This window comes from Motacilla alba, chromosome 1 (genome assembly GCF_015832195.1).
Source record: "Motacilla alba alba isolate MOTALB_02 chromosome 1, Motacilla_alba_V1.0_pri, whole genome shotgun sequence".
In the NCBI taxonomy this organism is placed as follows: domain Eukaryota; kingdom Metazoa; phylum Chordata; class Aves; order Passeriformes; family Motacillidae; genus Motacilla; species Motacilla alba.
In genome coordinates, this window is record NC_052016.1 from 13,202,598 (window position 1) to 13,222,608 (window position 20,011).

Sequence of the window (20,011 nt, forward strand, 5' to 3'; positions counted from 1 at the left end):
GCACTGAGGACCTTTTTTGGCAAGAGGGAGGGTGGATGATGAGCTGGTTGCTGTGCAGGAGTGGAGGGAAGTGGTTTGCAAGCAAGGAGATAGTTTGTGGCTGATGGCTCAGGGTTTCCTGGCCTGTCCTGCTGCCCTGGAGCAGAGGGCACAAGAGCAGCGCGCTGTCCTGAACTGCCAGGGCAAGGCTGCTGAGGAAGGTTGCCAAACTTTTGATAAATTATTCCAAACAAATGACCTGGAGTTTTCCTGGGATGCACCCTCTCAAGCAGCATCTCTTCATTACTTCCTATTAACTCTGAGTTGGTTTTGAATTCTGACATTCAGTTTTCTTCCTGTGATAAAATATTTAAAAACTGGAAATAAAAGAAGAAGTTTTTATTGTGTGCTTTGGTCTCACTTGATGCCATTTTGCATTCCAGCTGGTTCCTGCAGCCCCTGCCTGTTTTGTGTATCCTTTGGCCTTGGTCTTTGGCAACTTAGACAAAGCAGAGCCACTCATAGAAATTTGAATCTTCCTTAGCCATTAAGAAACTGCTGCACTGGATCTGCCTGCTGCTGGATTTTTTTGTCCTTCTCATATCACCTGCTCCTCCCTCTTTTCTTCCAGCAGATAATACGGCATTATGTAATTATTGTTATACTTGCAGTTGCACAGGGCAGGAAAGGAGTAATGCTTTGCAGGGCAGAAGCAGTACAGCTGTCAGGCTCGAGGTGTGAAGGATGGGTGAGAGGTGGTAGGGTGGAATCTGGCTCAGTTTGCTGCCACAGCAGGCAGGAGGAACCAGCTCAGTGTCCTTTTAGCCAGCTGCACTCCCCAGAAAAGATTCTGGTTGTGGTGGTGTGGGACTGACAAGATTAATGTGTGTACCTGTGCTGTACCTACTCCTTGTAGGGGTGAGAGGAACATTCATCTCTAGGGCTGTCGACTAAGTGTCAAAATTGACCTGCTGGGGGGAGAACGCTGGTTTTATCATTACTTTAAGCATGAGGGAATTAATGGGTGAATGCTGGAAGCCGTATGGCATACCAGGAGGGGCTGTGACTCCTCCCAGCCCCCTTGTGGGATGCTAATAGGGAGGAGAGGTCCACTGTCCCGTTTGAAAGAGAAGGGCCATGACCAATCGATGTTAAATGTGGCGGCAATGCCTCACGCGGTGGCCGCGGGATAAAAAGGCAGAGGCAGCCTGAACTGTAAAGACATTTCATTTCCCTGGTAATGAGGGAGACACACTGTGGCAATGAAACCAGGGAGAGAGAGGCTGAGAGATGCTAATTTCTGCCCCTGCTGCCGCTGCTGCTTTGATCTGAAGCAAATGCCCGTTTTAAATTGCAAACGGATGCGAGTCAGATATCATCCAGCCAGTGGCTTACAGGCTTAATGAAGTGGGACGTACGCTGCTGCCTGGTAATGTCAGGAGAGGCAGGCAATCCAGAGAGGAATTACTGAAGGGCTAAAGAGACAGGGAGCAAGGGTAGGGGGGATGTCACAGGCTAACTCTCAGTGTGGCACAGTGTCCCCTGCTTTCTGTCCTTGGCAGGCTGTCCTGGTGTCACATGGCCGCATTTTAAGGCACACATCCCGTGCAGGCAATGCAGGGTCATCCTGCTCTTTGGTCTCAGAGCATGAACGTCAGGTTGGGGCGTTCTCTAGGTGAGGCAAAGGCATGGGAAGTTAAGTGTTGTTCATTTTGTGCTATCATTTGGGCATTTAATTGAACTCCAGCAAGAGAACTGACAAAGATATTTTGGGACAGACCCGGAGGCTCCTTGGGATGGAGTCATTAACCCAGAAGCAGTGACCTGGGAGCCTGGTAGCTGATATGGGACAATGGCATCTTCTTGAGATTCTTTTGGGGAAAGATCTGAATTGTCTTGAAGAACAAATGTCCAAAGGGATATTTATTATACTCTTCACTAACACAAGACTTTTGGGTCTAGGATGAGGCTGGAGTTTGTTGTGTGCCTCCTGGGGTTATTCAGAGGTTTGGATGTCTCTGCAAGATGCTGCACTTGACCAGGCAGACATGAGAAATGTCAGGGACCTGCAGGCACCTGCAGGGAGGATTGACCTCTGCACTAAGCAAAGAAATGGTCTGGCTATTGAAAAAGGCTCACAAATCTGTTAGGCTCTTTGAAGGAGTCAGCATGCGATGGGAAAAATCTCGTGGCTGTAGTCTGTGTGGAGCCAAAAGAGGCTCCACAATGTCCATGGTTATTACAGAAACTAAGTAACGATAGAACAAAACTGGCAGCTCCTCACGGGGCTAAGCTATTTGTTAAAAATACCAGGCAGAAAAGAAAGTAAGTGGTTCTGACAGAAAAGGGAGGTCACCAGTGATGAGACCTGTGCTGCTCAATGAATGCAGAAATGGGCTGGAAAAGAGGATGATTGCTAAACAAAGAAAGATAATATTAAGTTAATCAAGACATTAGCAGCAAGGGCTGACTGATGAAATTCACAGGGTGTTATGAGACTGAGTGGCTGGGTAATGAAACAGGAGATGACTTTTGTGTAGGTGACAGTAAAGTGAGACATGGTGGCAAAAATTAACCAGTCTTAGCTTCACCTATGAAACGATAGGGTCTGAGCTGACCACTGTCATCCAGAAGCAAAACCTTCATGTGAGAATAGCCAGGTGTATGTAACAGCTGCATGATGATCAGAGCAGCCAAGATAGCAAAAAGAGGAGTGAGTTACCAGGAAATAAAGACAAAAACATAATTTTTCTGCTGTGTACACCTGGGGAGCATTCACACCTTCTGTGAAGGGCTGTTCCTCCTACCCCACAAAGGACAGGACACCTAGCCAGGGCACAGGGAGGGCTGGCAAACAGTTTTGGGGTTTTTCCTTAATATGCTTTTAAAAGCATTAGAATTCCTTTTCAGTACAGTAAATCATGTTAATCTGTAGGCCACTAGGCAAGATTAAGCTTTTAGATTATCCATTATCCTTTCTTTTTCTACAGTATTCAAGGACTTCACACAATCACAATAAGATAGTTGAGAATTTTTTCTGCTTAACAAATGAGGGAAGTTAGAGATAGTGGTTTGCTGTGAAACAGGCAAAGAAATAGGAAATATGGGGTTTTTTTAGAATATCTCTAGAGAAAGAGACAAGAGAAAAGACTGACTCTAATAGTGAGAATCAAAGGGAAAAATCTCTCTGCTGGATCCAAAATAAGTTTCCATAGAAACAGATTTTTCAGAGAATGAATTACTGCAGTATGAAATTAAGATTGTGGATCTAATTCTGCAAAATATTTAAGCATGTTCTTTGCTTATCCCTATTCAGTTCAAGATGCAAGTGTGTGATTTCCATGGAGGCTTATGTGCTTCATTTGATGGAGGTAGAAATAAGGATAAGCTGCATTGAAGTGGGATCCAGGTTTTCTTGTGCTTCCTTGTCACTGACAAACTTGCAACTTATTTTTTTATGACAGCATGTGTTGCTTTGCTGCCAGAAGTGTAGGCCCCAGTGCCTCAATTTGAGAGTTCAGCACAAAGTTCCATCAGACTCTTGCCGCTGCTGGGGAGTGGAGTCAGCAGAGTTTTTACATTGCTGGGTACTTCATTGTTTTGTTAATTAACTTTTTTTTTTCTATTTATGTGCAGGTTTAATTTTAAATGGGATACTTATTCTGTAAATGAATGCCATAGTGATTATCAGATAATTAATTTGAGAAGTGATGGTATAAGAGGTTGAGATTTGCTCATAATCTGTCTTTTGTGCACCTCTATTTGTGGCCCATGGATATTTTAAAGACAGGATAGGTTCTTAATATTTTGCATGCTAATTGCTTTTATTGTAAGTGTGTTCTGTTAAATGATTTGGTTTAGTTTAAGCTATTTAAGGCTGTTTTGTATATCTTTTTCTCCCCTCTGTGTTGTGACTTTATTCGTAGCCGAATGAACAGGACAAATAAGGTTTGTCTCAGAGTTTTATTTCCATTTACTGTACATGGAATAGATGAAGCTCTCGTGTAGCCAAGCTGCAGCTACTCTTCTTCATGCAAACTTTCCATGTTCTTATTCCCTCTTTATTTCACGTTGTCTTCCAACTTTTTATTTCAGGAGGTGTACATTTGTAGCCCCCCTTCCAAGCATTTCCCAGCAGCACTACAGAGCCCAAAAAATGAACTTAAGCCTAGTGCTAATAGTGCTTTGGGACTCGGTGGAGATGATGCACAACAAATAATCCTCATGGAAATTGTATCTAATTTTTTTTTATTCCCTTCTCTGAGCCCTTGTGCTTGTCCCAGCCAAAATAAACTCTCGAGGCATTCAAATAATCCATCTTCACATAATATTCATGTCAATGTTCCATCTTAACGTGGAAGCTCTTGACTTGCTTGGGTCCAGATGAACTGTTTCCCCCTGCTTGTCACCCACCAGGCCAGCTGTGGCTGCCGGGGGTTCTTGCCTGGCCTGGGGTGGTGATGGTCACAGATGGTGAATCTGGTGCTGGAGCCCAATTCCTTAGAAGGGGAACAGCAGCAGCTGAAACTGTCCCCTAGCTGCTGCCCCTATTACTGAGCTTCAGTGTTCCCTTACAGCTGGAAAGTATTCTTTCTCAAAATTTCCCCTGACAGGGAGAGGGAAGACACACATCATCTCCTGAGACTCAGCTGTTCCTCCTGCTTGCTGAGAGCCACGTTCGCTTTGCTGGCATCCTCCCCTCCTCCTCGTCCTCCTCCTCCCTGCTTTGGGACACATTTTTTTGTTTAGTCAGTGCTGCCACGCTGGTCCAATCAAAAGGGCACATCAGAAGTTATTCCTCTCCTTTGGTGGTGGTTTTCAGCTCCAAGCTTTTCAAGGTGTGAGAAAAGGATGCTCTCAAAGGATATTACATTCCTGCAGCAAAACCACTGAGGGGAGCCTAATGGACAGCTTTTCTTCTCAGATGATTTCAAATCCCTGAGGAGGCCATGACCTATGTCAGAGACCAAAATGTTGAACAGATTTGCATGGGAAAAGCAACTTTTGCTCCCCTTTTGCTGCCTCCTCAGACTTCTGGCCCCACATGCCCAGCGGAGAAGGGCGCCCAGTGCAGAAGCCAACCCTGCCCACTCTCCAGCCAGGCTTGCCCAGGTGCCCCCTGCCAGGCATCCCAGGCCCACAACACAAACTGTGGAGCTGCACACACCTTCCTCTGTGCTTCAGACCTGAGCCAGGTGAGTGCATCCCCACACAGACCAGCTTTGCTCGCCCCCAAGCCAGCCACATTTCCCCTTTGAACTTGCAAAGCCTGCAGTTTGCATGCTCAGTTGAAACAATGAGAAAGGATAAAACCAATCTATTTTTAATCCAGTGCAAGATCTCTTACTCTTGGCTATTTTTTTCATAATTGGTTCTGTTTTTTGCTAATGGTCTGAAATTTAGCATCTATTTCTGCCTCAGATATTTTGATAACTGGTGTTGAGGAAGAAGATTAAGACTGTTTTTAGCACTGAAGGCTGCAGGACATATGGATGCTGCAGACCTGTTAGTGACAGACAGAAAGTTGTTTGGAGGCAACAGGACAGATTGTCTGGGATTCCTGGCTTAGTCCCAAGGAAAGGCAGATGAGGTAAGTAGTGCTGGGAAAATCCTGTTAGGGAAGGAAAAAGTGCAGACTGGAGCTGAGAGATCACTGGATGCACTGTACTGAATATGCAGTTTCTCTACAAAATTGAATTCACTTTTGGCACAGAAATGGGATTCATATTTCTCTCCCTGGTGCACTTGCTTCGTTAGCAGGCTGGTAAGGCACTCTGGACTGTCCAGCTTTTAGTAATGTGTTAAGACCAAAACCTTGTTCTGAACCATTGAGGAAGTTGGTTCAGGTTTGGATCAGCCATTTCTGCCTCCATTCCATTTGCAGATGCCATAGTGTGGGATGAAGCATCTGAACAATATCCCCACATCTGGAGCCTGTTGATATGACAGAGGTCAGAAGCTCCAGTGTAGGAATGTTCCTTGCTGAGCTGGAGGGGAGCTGTTTCCAAATTCAGGCAGGACATTTTGGGCAGTGGGAATGTGTACATGCATATTTGGTAACCACCACCATCATCCCTCCAATCCTGGGAGCTGCCCTGGAGCTGCAATCTGTGTTTCCATGTTGGGCATGTTTTACACTTCCCTGGTCCTTTTCGTCTAAGGGTGATTTGTGCCCCTTCCTCTACAATAAGTAGATCAGCTGTGATTTATTTGGGACAGGCTTGGGACTGGTGATTTGTGTGCTGCTGTGGGTGTGGGAGTTGTGTGATCTCATGCAAAGGGTGATTGATGCAAAGTGCAAAGGCACAGATTAGGATGAATGACACTCTGGATCCCAGAGCTGAATGGGGATGTGAGTGGGATAGCCAAAATCCTTCAGGTGCATTCTTAAATACATCCTCTTCCACTCCCTGAACCCTTCTGATTATGGACAACAAAGTGGCAGGTTTGCCTCCCCTTTCATTCTCTGCTTTTTCAGGAGGAGGTGAGAGGAGAAGCCAAGGACCGAATTCTTCTGCAGAAGAAAAGAAGCAGAAAAGGGGTCTGCAAGCAGGGACAATGCTTCTCCTGTCAAGGGCACGTGCTGTCTGGTCAGGGCACAGCCATGACTCGCTCTAGTAGGAGGCAGGGGAGGGAATTCCAAGAGGGATGGATGGAGGCAGTGTCCGAGTAGCAGGAAAAGTGCCCAGGAGGGAGCCTGCACAGGGGTCAGGAGGGGCAAGGACCTGGAGGGAAGCTGGAGTCTGGAGCTGGGACCAGTCTCAGAAGCACAAACAGCCCAGGCTGGACGAGACCTTGAAAGATCATCTAGTTCAAACTTTCATGGGAGAGAGAGTGTAAATGAGATTCTCTGGCACCCTGTCCAGTCACATCTTGAAAACTTCCAGCGATGAGGCTCCACCACATCCCTGAGGAGTCATTCCAGTGATTGATTGTTCTCACTGTAAAAAATGTATTTGTTACATCAAGATGAAATTTCTCCTCCTACAACTTGTACCCAACTTGTACCCTCTTCATGTGGCTCCTTATGAAGAGAGAACCTCTGTCTAAATTGTAAGTGACCATTTAGGTCCTGAAAAACTGTGATGAGGTTCCTCCCCAAGCCTTCTCCAGGAAGAAAAGACCTAATTACTACAGATTTTCCTCATACTGAAGGATCTCCAGCCCTTTGGTCATCTTTGTGGTCCTCCTTTGGCCCCTTTCCACTCTATCAACATTTTTTTTTGTGTTGTGGGGACCAGAAGAGGATACAGGATGACAGGTGTGATCTGAAAAAGCACTGAGGAGAGTGGGACAATCACATTTGTATTTCTGCTGGTAGTGTCCCTGTGGGTGCAGCCCCTGGTCTGATTTGCCTTTGTCACTGCAGTGCTGCACTCCAAACTCATGTTCAGCCTGTCCATTGGGACTCCCTGGCCCTCTGAGTGCCCCTGTGCAGCCAAAGCCAGGAAAACCCCAGGGAGCAGCTGGTTTGTGTCACTGCAGGGGCACTGCCACGCTGCAGACCTTGAGATGCCCCCTCAGAGAGGGGAGCTGGCCACTGGCCATGGGTGCCAGGGCTTGTTTGCACACTCAAGGTGGGCAGAGCAATTACATCGTGGGTCAGGATGATTTTGATGCAACAGGAACCCCAAGGCACCATGATGTGTCACCTCCCAGCCCTGCAGAGAAGCAGCTTCTCCTTTCCCATGGGAAGTTGGGGGCTGGGGGAGGCCAACAACATGCACGCTGTGGCTTCTGCCTTGCAAATCTGCTGCTGCAGGCTCTGTATCTACACATCTTCCAGGCAAGGCTCTGTCCAGCTGGCATGGGCATTTGGAAAGCATTTTCCTGATGCTTGTAAAATGCCATTTTTCTTGTCAAAATCCCCCATCTTCCACATCTCTGAGTGGCAGAGCTGACCCCTGGCATCCTAAACCTCCATATGGAGCCATCACTTTCCTGCCTGCCTGGCTTTTTCTTAGATTTTCATGCATCATGGGAGTGAGCAGAACAAGAGCCTTCCTGTTTCCCTTGCTGCAACTCAGCACCCTGCCAGCAACAGCAAACCTGCAAGAGGCTTGTCAATTTTTGCTACAAATCCATATGAAAATCTGGCATGAGCTGCGCACTCAGCAAGGTAAGCAACATCTGGCAATAGATAAATTTGGCTGCAAAGTCAACATGGAAAGTGAGAAGTGCTGTTGGAAATGTAGACACATCCCACAGCATCCAGCAGGCTGTGGTTGAACTGGGAGCTGTCTTGCCCCTCTGCTGCAGACAGAGGGGAAGCAGAGTCCATTGGACACCTATCACCTGATGGAAGCAATGCTTGGACTCTGCAGTGAGATTTTGGGGAATGCAACCTGTGCCATCCTCCCCTCAAAGAGGTAGGATGGTGGGCAGGGAGGAGTACCAAACTTCCACCTGAAGTCCAAGAGCTGTTACTAGCTCAGTTGGCTCTTGAATCCCACCTTTTCCTTTGAAATGAAAGAGGGATAAGCCTCTGGTTTTGAATCTTGTTCAGGAGGAAGTGAAGAAGAGTGGCTTGGAGACCTGTGACAGTGGCCCCAGAGCCATGACCCACAGAGCAGTAAGGAGTGATCTAAGGAAATGAGGGCCTTTTTGTGGTGTCTGGTTAAGAAATGGAGAGAAGGCTGCAGGGAGATCTACTAAAAACTCAAATTAAAACCATGGTTTGTTGCTTCAAGATGCTGAGAATCACCAAACCATGGCAGAACTAGAAGAAATCACCATCTGAAAGAATCAATGGGTTTTTGGTCTGGTGGTCAAATCCAACATTATTATCAGCAGGAAATTGGCAGGCTGAAGGGGTTCATATCTGAAAATCAGTGTTACCTCAAGCCTCATAAGAAATCACAAGAGTGAAGTACTTTGGTGGCCTTGGGCAGGGCTCTGTCTAGGCTGGAAGAGCATCTGCTCAACCCAGAGCTCAGAGAAAGTGCCACTAGGTCAGGGGGGGCACAGTGTGAGGCACAGTCTCTGTCCTGCAGCACAGCCCCCGGCTCTCACTGTGGCTGGGCTCACAACACACATGGTTATTGCCCTGCCAGGCAGAAGTCCTGTGTCCCCTGGGTTAGTGTCCAACACATCTTAGCCCTGGACATATCTGGACACCACAGTGCTGCTCCGGGGCTTGTCACCCGGCCACTGGGCTGACCAGCCTTGGCAGCTGCGTGTGCCAGGAGCTGGAGAGCAGCTTAGACTTGCACCCAGTGCCACCGACTGCCACCACCACCAGCTGTCACTTGTGGTGGGATTTGCAGCTGCCGCCTGACAGGCACCTCAGCACTGAGGTTGTTTTCCCGCCCCATTACCAGGCCACATGTCACATCTCTCACGGTCACCTTTTAAAAGCTTGTGCTGAGAGCTTGCAGCTTTTGGGTCTTGGTTAGCCTTGCAAAGCTGCCAGAATGTTTTGGCTTTTCACTTGGATACCTCGTGTTAGGTCTCAATAATGTTGCAGTGATGGAGAAGTTAAGATGGAGAGTCTCCAGCCCTCCTCTTGGAGTGAACTACAGTGGATAATTACCTTCCCCAGCTAAGAGCACATGGCTTTTCTGACTCTAACTTTCAGTCACTGAATCTTCTTTTACTTTTCTCCGCTGAATCCTTAGATTGTTCAGAAACCACTTCCTCAAAGCATCTCACAACTGGTTTTGGACAACTTAGACTAAGCTTTTCATGCTCTTCACTGGACAATATTTTTTCCCAGTTTTAGAAGATCAAAATGAGTTTAAGCATGCAGAAACCTAGAGGTGTAAAAACATTGATTTCCCAAGTAACCCATATATTGGGAAGTCTGCTTAAATATTTGAGGATTGAGTCACCTGTACTTAAAATAGAGCAATTAAGGAAAATAAATATGTTCTTGAAGGGCTGAATAATTCTTTCACATCAGTATCCACTGTGAAGACGGCTCTGGAGGTACTTTCTCAGATCTTGCCCTTTTCTGCACCAGGAGCAAATAGCATCAGAGATTGAGAGAGGAGGAGCTGGAGCAACCAGTAAGTATCATTAAACCTCCAGGTCATGATGGTGTACAGTCAAGAGGTCTTGGGGAGCATGAGGATGAAAGGACCGTATCTCAAAAATAAATACTTATCTCATTGAAGAAAAAAGAGCCCCACACACCCTTAAAAAGAAAAAAATGGAGAATGCTTTACTCCCATTTTTATCAGCTCTTGGGCATATCTGGAGAATTACAGGTCTCTTTGACATGCATGCAAATGAATGCAATGCCCAGCAAATTAGGAGAATTAGCCATGAAGCTTACATGGGTAAGACTGCTCAGAGGTGCAACCTGCAGAGATTCTGCAAAAGAAACCACATTTCCTGCATTCATGCAAGTCTTTGAACAAGCCAGTGAACCAGCTGAAAAGGAGAACTGCCTGACATAACTGCCTGACATAACAAAAAACCTTTTTTGGCAGGTTTTTTTTGCAACTACGCATTCAAGATGTGGCTGCAGACATCTCGCCAACATCAGAGGATGTAGCTTATCACTGTGGCTCTGACACTGGTCAGGACATGGGAGAGCAGGTAGTAAATGGTGGTGTGGGATGAAGTGTCAGTGACACGCCTTGATCAGCCATGGCAACCTCTGGGGACAGGGAGAAACATGCCAAAGCTGCAGCGAAGCTCAAGAAGGTCACTCAAGAAAGAGGAGAGATAGTTGGAAGACCTGAAGGAGGAAACAATGGATTCAAAGGGGTACTTGTGCCCAGGATGGTGCTATAAAGAGGTACTGAGGGGTGAAAGTTGTTGTCTCCTCCTGTCCCTGATGTGTTTATGTCCCTTATGCTGAAGATCTGAATGTGCGGGACATCAGCAGGCTGGATGTGGGGACAAGACTGCTTTGCCAGGCAATTTCAGGGGTCTGTGCTAGACCAGTCCTAGGGAAAATGCTGGGGAAAAATCCAGAAGAGGAGACAACCCAAAAAAGCAGTATGTAGGCGGAAGAGAGTACCCACTTCCTGGTAACATCTGAGTCGATAACCTCCAAGCATAGAGGACCAGGCTCTTGCTGAGCCACTGAAGCACAGCTGATCAATAACTCAAAGTCCCGACTTGCACATTAGCAGAGTCAATTATCAGCTCTGCCCTCTGCTTCCTTGATTATTATTTCAGCATGTAGCAGCTGCTTCACAAGCGTTATGGCCCATCACACTCTGAAGGGACTGAGTTAAATGCAGATTATTGACCGATGAGGCCATAAGAATGTACTGTAAAATATACAGTCATGTTCGCCCATAAATCCCCAGCCAGAGTGCTTTCCAAAGCAATTCCTCTTGTGGTGGGACTCTGGGTCACTGTCAAGGCTATGAAAAATGTTTTTTCCACCTTATTCCTGCCATCTCTGCTGTGGTGGTGTTGTCACTCTTGGATTTACACCAGCGTGTGAATGTGGGGTTCTCCCCACCCTGAGCTGCTCATCGGGATCCCTGGGCTTCTGCACTTGGGCTATGGCTGACTTCACACACGGGCAAGGTGAACTGTGTGTAATGTTTCTGTTCTGGCCCCAGGTTTTCTGTTGCTCCCGAGTTTCCCAAGTTCCTTCAAATCCCTCAGTTTTGGCTGAGGTTGCGGGTTTATGATTTGCAGCAGACTGAATTCAGACGAGCACAAGCAAGTTAAATCATGAGCTGTTTGAAAATCAGGTAATGACAGCTTTCACTTCTCTGCCAGTCTCACATACTGCTGGCCATCAGCCACGCGCTTCACCAAGGCCAGAAGTGCCCTGCTCATTTTGGTTTGCAAACCTCCTCAGCTTCAGCATACAGATCTGTTTCAAGGAAAGGGATGAATGTCTATTGTGAACTGGGAAAGCTGCATGTCTGTACAGAAAACCTCTCTGCATTGAAGGCACAGGTAGCTGGGCCAGCAGTGATGAGATGCTCAGCAGCTCAGTGGTGCCCTTCATATGGAACCTGAGAGGAGCCTGGGCTCATCCTGGGCAGGTTAATGGTCATGGCACACACTGACAGCTCATGTCCCTCTTCTGGGCTTCAGAGAACATCTCTCATTTTGACCACTGCCCCCAGGCTGAGACCTGCTGCTTTACCGGCAGCCAAGTTTTGTGCCCTTGAAGGTAGATCCCTGCTGGGGCTTCCTTAGTGCTTCTAAGGATTTCTTGATCTGCTTCTCCCTGGGGTGTTCGCCTTCCAAGGACAGGAATGGATTTCACATGCTTTGAGCCGGAGAGATGGCTAATTTGGAGCTTGACATGTAACAAAAGTTTGGGAGTTCTTGATATAATTTAGATGTGACTCTGGGATGTTTTTTTTCTGAAGCTTTCCCAAGTGCAGCATTCTGGCCACAGTTCTGGCTGCAAGTGTTTAAAAAACCTTTCACTGTTGGAGGCTCTCAGCTCCTCAGGACCAGGCCTCATGAATTCCCAGGGAAGCTGGAATCCACCAGGATGGTGCCAGCAGGTGTAGGGGGATTCTACTGGCCACAACTCCTGGAACCTGGTGCTGAGTCCCAGCTACTGCAGCACCTCCATGTCACACAGATAAAAGGCCTGCAAGAAGCAAGGGAGTGTAGGGTGTTCCCTGTCATGGCAGGTTTGTCCCAGCACAGCAGCACGCAGCGTGGCCACAGATGGTGGAATGGCTGCTGTAGGATCACACCATGTCTTTGAGTGCTGTCAGCTCCCTGGTGTTTATATTCTTTAGCTCACTTTTCATCTCCTTTTGTGTTCGTCTTTGTCTGTTAACACACAAGCTTGCCTTCAGCTATTTACTTCAGCTATTTACATGCACATTTACTTTTCACTGCCAGGGTAAATCTCTCTTACCAGCCCTGCACAAACACCTCTCCTTGACCCCTCTGCTTCTCTTCCACACCCTGCATACACATGAAACACCTTTGTTTAAAGATCAGCCTGGAAAAAAGAGGTTTCCTGGTGATAGAGTTGTCTCCTTATCGAGGATATCACTGCAGCAGGGCTGAACCCATCAAGAAAGGACAAAAACTTTTGAAGATTGTCCAGGAAAGAACCACTGCGAAGTGACCTCTGTCCCTTCAAAGGCCTGAGGTGCAGGGAAAAGCCATCAAGCTACTGTTTTTTTTCTTTCTTGTTACTGTCATAGAAGTCTAGCCAGCTCAGAGTTTCTTAATTTCCTGGTGTAACCCATCTGGAGATCCAAACAATATCTCCAGCACATTCTGTATGCACTAATGCTCACTGCTGCCTTTGCCTGCTCTAGAAATGTCAGGCCACATGCGATGAGAGAGCCCTGTGGTGTGATATGAAACCTCGACACAAATTGCAACAAGCAACTGAAACCACGCTGCACCAGCACAAGCTGTTCATGCCACACTTCCAGTCTTGCAGCAGTGTTCAGAATGGCTTTCTCTCACTTCTTTTAAAACCTTATATGTCCTCACAGTCAAAGACTCATGTGCTAGACCTGGAGCTGTCTCCTGGTTAATGCTGATGGGGGCATGCCAGACCTACACCAGTTTCTACAAGTGATTTTCCTCTCACATCTCCACAGATGTGTCTCATTGGTCACCTTGGATATGTTCTTTGCCTTCAACCTGGGGCCACTACCTGAATACTAAGGCAAGAGTAGGGAATTAGATATGGTAATATAGGCAACTTTCAGGGATGCAGTTTAGGCTCACATGACCCTAACTGTGTCCTTTGAAAGCTGAGGGATGTGAAAATACTTCAGTTTTTGAAGAGGAGGAGGCTGTCAAAGAATACAAACGAGGTTTGCTAAGCCCACAGGCAGCAGACAGGGAGTTGTTCACCCAACCCTGCAGCACAGCCACTGTGAGACACTCACCGAAGCCCCTACACTTCTTTGGAAGAAATTACAAGAGGAAGTACATCTTCATGCAGTAGGTCATGGACACCTGGCCCTCTGCCCCTTGGAGGCAGGAGCCCCAGCAGGGTAAGAGGCGTTTGAGAACAGGCTCAGGACTGAGATACTCCAAGGGATGGGAAGTGCTCTCTCACACCCGTGGCTGTGAGAGGATGGGAGCTGTGGGAGGATATTGGGGACAGAACCCAGGAGTGGTTGTCCCTGTGTGCTCTTTCCCATGGCTGCAGTGGGACATCAGACTAGACAGCCTATCAGTGTGACCTGGACAAGCATTTCCTAAGAACCTAATCCCAAGATTTAAAGCCTTGAGAGAAATCTCCCTCTCTCTGAGCAAAACTGAGGATTTGGAAGCTGAGAGGTAATACAGACAGAGGGAATAATCAGAGGTTAAATATGTGAAATCACACTGGTGTCCTCAATTTTTCTGCTCCCCATTCCTCTGCTGTGGTAACGTTCAAGCTTGAGTGTTTTCCTGCTGGGTGATGTCTCACCTTTTCTCACTGCAACACAGAGGTCATGGTTTGTGGTTGAGGGCCCCACTGGTGGCAGTGACCCAGAGAGAAATGAACAAGCTGGAGCCTCTGATTAAAAATGCCCCTGTGGGGAGGGAGGACATACTTAACTGTGCCCTGGAGAGCCATAGCTGCCTGGTGGCAGCTGAGCAAAGGCCGGTGTGATGGTGGGGATCTCAATTCTCTATCTGCTTACTCACATTTGTGGAAATACAGGATGTAAGTCAGGGGGACCTTAATATAGCTGAGACTGCAACCCTTTCTATCAAATTTCATTGCAACTTGAAGAAAGGGCAGTGAGAACAGATCCATGGGGAGGGGCAAAACCCTCTCTCAGGTCTCCTTACTGATTAAACCAGCCTGGAAATAAACCTTGTCTGGAGCAAGGCTTCACCCAGGCCTGCTTTTGAGGCTGGCAGCTGCAGCATGGCTGCAAACACCTCTCAGCACTGCTGGGGGGTGCCAGGCTGGTGCCTGCACTGACACACAAACATGCACAGGCTGCAGCTGCCAAGATTTGATCAGATGTGTCAGCCAGCAGGGGCTGGAGGGGAGGGAGAAACCCCAGCCATGGGGCAGAGACCCTGGCAGCCAAAGGCACCATTGGCCCAACCTCATGAAGGGACAGGGATGTTTATAAAGCACCTGCATTCCCCAAAAAAAGCAGGAAAGCATTATGGATGCTTGTGCCTGTAGAGTGCAAGGAAGGGGAGAGGTAAGGTAGCTGCATCCTGAGCTGCCTGCTGGAGGAGAGGGGTGGGATGGTGATGCTTGGCAGCGTGTATGGAAACAAGAGAGCCTCCTGTGTGTGAGAGGGCTGGGGCTGTTGTGCTCCTTGGCCATTCCAGCAGCAGCAGTTTTGTTTGGGAAAGGTCCTCAGCATGCAAAGGCAGCTGCTCCAGCTGGCATGTTTGGGACTAGCCCTGAGAGCAGAGAGCAGGGTTTGGTGATACAATTCCCTGCATGAGGACCTGGAGTGGAGGGGAAGGTATGGGCACTTGCCAGGCAAAGCAAAGCTGGGCAGGCAGCTCTCTGCTTGATAGTTTCCACATTCAGGCTCCAGCACTAACACCAGTCTCCTCCTGGAGCATTGGCTCTTGGTCCCAGCCCTGCTTTCCAAGGGGGCTCTGCTCACTCAGCTCTCCCAGGCTCCTGGTCACAGGGGCGTGCCTGGAATATGGTCTCATGGTTTTAATAACACGTGGGTGAGCTTAGCTGTTTGGAGTAGGTGAGGAATGAGTGGGCTCTCTGCTCTGTAATTCAACTTCTGTTTAGCTGTGATTGCATCACCACCAGCTGGGAGCACCAAAGCCCATATGGTTGCTTGAGGTCAGCAGTTTTCCATCCCTGATGTGCAGTTCCCTGGGGACACATGCCCTGATTTTTGGGGTCTAAGGCCCATGAGTTTGCTGTCTGCTGGCAGTCCTGCCAGACCAGTGCTGGCTATTGAGGTAGCTGGTTGTCCCCTGGCTGTCCCTGAAGCACCCCTGTGTGGCTTCCCAGGCAGCTGGTCCTTGAGACGGCACAGCTTCCTGCATCTTCACCAGCTTCTGGCACAGTCCTAATCACAGAGAGGTTTGGGAAAGCATCACTGCTGTGAGAGTCTGAGGTACCTCTAAAAAGCCCAGGGAGCCCTGTGGTCACCAGGAAGGACCTGTTGTCCCCATGCCTGAGCACAGGAGAAAGTCTCTGAACTGCCTTAGCAATGAAACTCTCCCTCTCCCTCCTCTGCTGGCATTTGACATGGAAATGATCCTGATTTATTCTGGAATAATAGGATGAAATGGTGCAAAGGAAAATTTTACACTGAGGATCGAGATAAATTGCCCAAAGCAAAGTCAGCCAAGAGAAGGGGGGGGGGGGGGGAATTGCATTGCTCCGGTCATTCCGAGGAGCAAACATCGCGGTGGAAAATAAAAACGTTGGAAACAACGAGATGTTGGCCAAGGAGCGCTGGCTGAAGTGAGGGAGGCGGATGCCGATCTTCTCACATCCTCCAAGGAATTACCAACGCTTGGTGCAGGGCCTCCCAAAAGCTCGCACCCCCGCCGGCAGGCAGGGGCGGCGGCGGCAGCTCCCGGCAGAGCCGGGCGGGCTCCCGGAGGGTTTCTGACAGTCTGGCACCATCTGCTGGGGCTTCCCGGGACACGGAGCGGGGCTGCGCCCGTGCTGTCTCTGCCGGGGAGCCGGAGAGCCCAAAATCGCGGAGTCCTTTAGGCTGGAAAGGACCGATAAGGTCACCGAGCCCAGCCGCGGATCCAGCGCTAAACCGAGTGCCACGTCCAGGGATGGTGATTCCGCGATTCCCGGGACAGCCCGTTCCAATGTCTAACCACCCTTCCAGGGAAGAGGGTTCTCCTGGTACCCAGGCCGGGCGGGGTCCCGCTCGGGGGCTGCTCCCCGGGCCGGGCCGGACCCGGCTCCGCTCGCTCGGTTCTCGCTGCCCGGGACGGGCCCGAGAGCCCCTGGGGAGCCAGCAGCCAACAGAGCCATGGTGACACAGGGGTGTCATGGGATGGGACATGGGATTGCCATGTGATTGGCACGGGATCAACACCTGGTGGACACTTGATGGGCATGTGATCACAGCATGATGGACAGGTGATAATCGTGTGATGATCAGGCAATTAAAGTGTGATTGATGTGATGGTCGCTGCATGATCGTTCCATGATTTTCACGGGGTCTTCTTGTGATTCTCACGTGAATGGATCATGGTTGACGCACGATGGGAGAATGATCTCACTTGATCAGCATGTGATTGGCACCTGCTCTGCACACTACAGCTTGTGATCATCCCGTCATTGACTCACAATCATCAGATGATTGGGGCTTGATAAGCTTCTGATTAGTGTGTGATCGCCACGTGATCACCAAGCGATGGTTGTGTTATTGTTGCATGGTGGGTGTGAGATTGGCCTGGCACAGGTGCCTTCCCTGGCACTCGCCATGTTTTGTGCCTGGATTTGTCCACAGCATGAATTCACCCCTCTTAACCAGGCTTTTCCTCGCCACTCAGGTAAGTCTTTTCCATCTTCCTGACTCTTTCACTGAAGTTACCCCCCTCTCAACTTGAGGCCATTTCTTTTTGTCCTATGCTTGTTACGTCACCATCTCCTCCTCCTGGTCACTGCCTTGCAGTCAGTGTGTCCTCTGTAGCACAGTGCCAAAGGTGAATGATGGCCCATTTTTATGGACCTGGAGTCAGCCTCCAGCTAGGGTGAGCCTGGTGACCCTTCACTGGTTTAGCCGAGGGGCTGGGGCCATTCACATTTGGAGAAGGTACCTGCCTTTTCTTAAGCCTGGCAAGGTCAACTTTCCTGCTGCTGTGTTTCCTTCATATCTTTTCCCTTTCTCTCATCTCTCCTTGCCCAAAGGTGGTGGCCACTCCTCTCCCAGTCCCTGGTTTGCTGCCCAAGAACTCTTGATCTATGCTCCAAAGCTGCATTAACACTGGGAAGGCATCCCAGGGCCACTGGGATAGGGAGAGTCCTGGGAATGATGGAGTGAACTGAAGCAAGTGCTTCCTCTGCCAGATGGGCCCCAGTAGGGGGGGTGTCCTGGGGTGGGCATTGCTCCCTTGGGGAGGTGTGGGAAGGAGCAGCAGCAAGGTGAGCATACACTGAGGAGCACATCCCTGACTCGTGATCTGGCAGCAGGGGCTTGGCACGGCTGTGTTTGCAGAAACCACTATCCTTTCTACTGTACCCTAGCTGGGCAGCAAGAACTACCCCAGTTACAGCTGCACTGCCCCTTCCCAAATTTGCCCACATCTGCTGGATGAGGCTGTGCCTGGCCCCAGCCTCTGCCCCACACAAGCAGCAGACAAGAGATGTCCCAGATTCACACACACTTGTCCTTATTAGAGGCTCCAGTGAAGCAGGGAGGGAGGGAGATGGAGAAAGGCAGAAGTCTGCCTCCAGCAAGACGGTCTGCACAAATGGACTGGCTTATAAATGAATTTATAAGTTGAAATTGGCCTATAATGAGAGAGTTACTGAGAAAAAAGAACTGTGCACTGCAAACCACTCAGGAATCGAAGATCTCAGTGCATTATGCGGAGCCAGAGGGGAAATGCTGGGTCCTGTGAGCAAAGGCATCAGAGATTGCTGTAAGCAGTGACAGGCAAACTAAGGCCAGTTATGCTGCCTACCCTGGAGCCCTTCACTGGCCCTGAATGCCTTCCCAAAAATGCATTCCCCTCTGATTAAATTGCAAGAGTACTGGGCTCTTGAAACTGCTGCTAAATGCCGTCATTAGAAACGGTTTTATTTCAAGGCAGCTTTTACTAGTAATGGTTCTAGAATCAGTTCTCCAGAGGTTGTTTTAAGTTTTTAGGGTCTTTTTTCTAAAAATAAAGCAGTCTCCCAAGCCCACTACTATGGTTGAGCTTTGTGCTTACAGGCTTCTGTCGACAGCTGGCTTGATGAATGAAGATATGAGGGAAGAAGAGCCTTTCAGTGAGGAGTGCTTCCCAGGGCTGGAATGGTAAACAAGACGTAAGCAGTGATTGAAAACACAACATCCTGCACTCAGTACTCCCCAACATATGCAGAATCAATTTCACCTTTTGAATTCCTTGAAACCAGAGAAGTTGGTGTGCTTCCATGCATGTAACCTATCTGATTGAGAAGTCCATGAAGATTCAGGTTTCTCTGAATTACACGCAGCCAGGAGGTGTGGGGAAAGTTCAGCCTACAATTTTCCTTCTCCCAACAGCCCTCTGACCCCCAAAGCTGTTCAGAAACCTCTTGTCTGATTTCACCCTCCCCCAGCAGCTACTCTCCACATCAGTGCTGCCTTTCTGAGGTGCAGGGAATAAGCATTTCTCTCCTTTGAGTCTGAAATGATGTCAGGTGCCGTCCCCAGCTGTGCACGTGAAGCACTCACACTGTTCTGTCACCAGCTGTGCCTCACTCCAGTGCCTACAGCCTCGAGGGATGGAGACCAAGCAAGTTCATGTTGTTCCCTCATGCCTCCACAGTCATTCCATGACAAATCCACTCTGTACCAGGGAAAGCCACACTTTTCTTGAAAGCTCAGCAAGCCTGGCCCCCTCCTAGCCAGGTGTGCCATTGGCATGACGGTGACCTGCTCTCCTTGCCTGTGCAAAGCTGCTTCTCCTTGCAGGGCTGCTGCCTTTCCCACAGCCTGACCTGGCATTTCTCTTCCCATGTTGGGAATGTATTAGCATATTTTCTCTCCTTACTGTCACATGCAGCTATAAAATCTGCTCTCAAACAATTGGCCTGGGAGCTTCCAGAGACCACTAATAGAAAGAGAAAAACAGCATCTATATAAAGAAAATCAGCCTCAATATTCAGCTGGCATTGCTCAAAGCTGAAGGGCTTCAAACCTCCTCTGTGACGGAGGTCTTAGGCGATGGGAAGAAATGCCAAACAAGGAGTAAGAGCCAGGAGCAGCAGCAAACCTCCTGGGAATGTCTGCTGGGTCCCATTTTCCCAGGGGTACAGAGTGCAGACACACATCAGCTTTCTGGAGTCATTTTGAAATGAGTTCTCCCATCAGAAGCGGTTCCCTGGCTCCTGCAGGATGAAAGGAGACCTGGAGGATGTTGGTGTGCATTGACCCAAAAGTGCACATCAAAGAGGACGCATTTGGTATCAGCCAGAAACCCAACAGAAATGTCTTTGTGGGCACAAACCCCCTGTGGATATGTGTGAACA